The sequence below is a fragment of the Corvus moneduloides genome, chromosome 13 (assembly GCF_009650955.1).
Source record: "Corvus moneduloides isolate bCorMon1 chromosome 13, bCorMon1.pri, whole genome shotgun sequence".
Taxonomy (NCBI): Eukaryota; Metazoa; Chordata; class Aves; order Passeriformes; family Corvidae; genus Corvus; species Corvus moneduloides.
In genome coordinates this window covers 20,825,955-20,828,702 of record NC_045488.1, presented here as the reverse complement: position 1 = coordinate 20,828,702, position 2,748 = coordinate 20,825,955, and positions in this window count along the sequence as shown.

The window sequence follows — 2,748 nt, the reverse complement described above, 5'->3', positions numbered from 1 at the left end:
AGCGACTTCGGCATCAGGAAGGGTGCTGCTGGCTGAGCTGGCTAGCTGGCTTCTTTGCAGAGGGAGCATGGCAGTAACCGATGGTATCGGCTCACGTTAGCTCGGAGACAAAGGAAGAGAGAGGCTGTTCGGGTCTGACTCCTAACAGGTTTATTGTTAGAAGTTTCACAACCCGAACAAGCTCGGAAGGGATGGAATGCGATGGGATCCTCCCCTGAGGCTCGTCCTCAGTTTTATAGGGAATTTGAAAACCGTGGCAAAAGGGGAAAACAACCAATGAGTTACAAGCCAGGGGGAGGATACAATTTAACAAGAACCACTGGGGGTAAACCGAGAGGCGGGAGTTATAACGGAGAACCAGTGAACAACCGAGTAACCGAGAATTTTCCCGAAGCGGGGGAGGCGGCTTGTACCCGGGCACCGCCCAGGGGGTGCGGCTTAGGCTTCTGAGCCGCCCATCGACCCACCCTCTGAGTCTGCCTCTTCGGGGAACTCGATCCAGGGGATGGGCTGGGATTGATTGGCATTATGCAGCCCCAGCCCCGCAGTGGGCTGGGTCGCAGCAACAAATATTAGCTGTCTATGTACTCCCTCATCACAATACACAAATAGAGCCAAACAAAGTCTTCTCCAATTTTACACCATTCTCACTCCCTTGGTCAGCCCTCATCCACAGTCTGAGAAACAAGGAAATAAAAGAAGCTCTGTGAAAACATATGAGGAAATTGCTGGCTTTGGGAGGGCTGTTTGCTGTCAGAAAAAAAAGGGGAAATAATCCTTAATGAGTTACAGGCACAAACATGGCCATTGAATGTAGTTAATTTGAATAAAGCTTGGAAATATATAGCTCATAAAAATAAATAAGCAGGGGAACAAAATAGGTAAATAATATTGCTATCATTGGGGGATGGTCTTAAGAGAGAAAATGAATATGCAGTGAGCACTGTAAGGTAAGCCAGTTAAACCCATGAATGTGATTATATACATATTATTGGATATGATATCTTCTTGCTGGCCTGCTTGCTTGCTTTTTCATCACTTCAGCTGAAACAGTTCAGAATAACTTGAAATACAATTTCTAGCAAATAGACTATTTTTTATTAATATTATGTTCAGGTTACTTCTAGTTGTTCACATCTGAGGTGTAGATGTCTACATCCAAGAGTATTTTGGGGGTTTGGATTTGGTTATTATAAACCATGATCCAGAAGCACTTGGTGCAATACACTAAAGAACTTCTAGTTTATACAGGACATGCAATGGAGACATCCAGTCTAAAATTAATTAAATGCTATCCATATTTGGGCTGACAATTAAAACCCTAAAATAAAATAAAAATTCCCACAACAACATTGCAACAACTTCCAAAGAGGAATGCCCACTCTGTTGCTGTTTGGTGAGAGGAGGGGAGATGAATGGAGAGGACCATCTTTACCAGACTGAAATTAGTTTATTTTGAATGTGTATTTTCATTGTCCTTGATAATAAACAGGAAATAGGAAATAGGAAACGGTGTTTAGAAGTCTGTAGATTGTGGAATTGTGATTGTTATGTGTGTTCTAATAATTAATGTGGTTTAAAAAATGAAAGAAATAGTGGTTAACAAAGCTTCCCACATCATTGAAGTGTCCAAGCAGTGCAACAAGCAGCAGAGGCAGCGAAGAACAAGGGTGGTGATCACAGTAAAGAAATAAAGCTTTTAAAAGCAATTAGAAGAGCAAAAAATGGCTAATGGGGAATGTCCCTAGGGTCTAGAGGAGGGAATGACTGGAGAGAGGATTAGTAAAAATAAGAAGGAATAGGTACCGCTTGCCACACAAAGCTAGATGAGACAGGAAAATCTTTCTCATGCCTTGACTGAGTTTAGGCAACTAAATAGGGTTTTTAACTCATGAATACGCATCTATCTGTCCCACAGCACTTATCTATAAGACACCAAATTAACCAGGCCCAGAATGTCTGTATTTATTGCTTTTTTTGCTTTAATGGATTTCCATTAACACGTAGACATCTGCAACACAAACTCTCCGTGTGTGTCAGTCACCTGGTTTCCCAACATTCTGTGTCAGTGGAGAAAGGCATTTCTACATTGTGACTTCCCTCCACATTTTTGACTTTTGAGGCTGTGGTGAATTACACCTTGGAAGTGTCTGTTCCTTTCCTTTGATTATAGGGCAGGTGGCTATGACAAGTTCAGATGTAGAAATTTAGGACTCAAACCACTGGGCAGTGAAGGGCCTTCAGTGCTGTTCAAGACACTCAGGAACATCTTAACTGGTATCCAGTAACATTGCAGAAGAAGCAGTCTCCTGTGGTCTCTATTTTATTTGCCAATATGAAGCAGATATTTTGGATATTCTAGAATATTTTAAAAGGCACTGGGTATGTCCACAACAATTATAGATGTCTGCAGTTACGTATGGTGAATCATTGACTTGCCACCATATTTCCTTACTTGGCACAAAACACTTTGTTCAGTGTGGGTGTAGAACACTCCAAAACCTGAAATCCTCCTTGCGAAGGAGGATTTCCCTAGGCCATCAAGCTGTGCCATGGGAAAAAGCCACCCACTACCATTGGGAAGACACTGCAGGGGATGAGGGACATCTGGGCTGGAAATGGGAGTATGTACCTGTTCTTCATCCTTGTTTCCTTGTCTCTCATCCTTGTGCTGCCTGGGCTCTTTCTTTTTTTTCAAGCCCTTCAACACTGAGGGAAAATATAATGGGCAAGGGCTGTAGGAGCAGG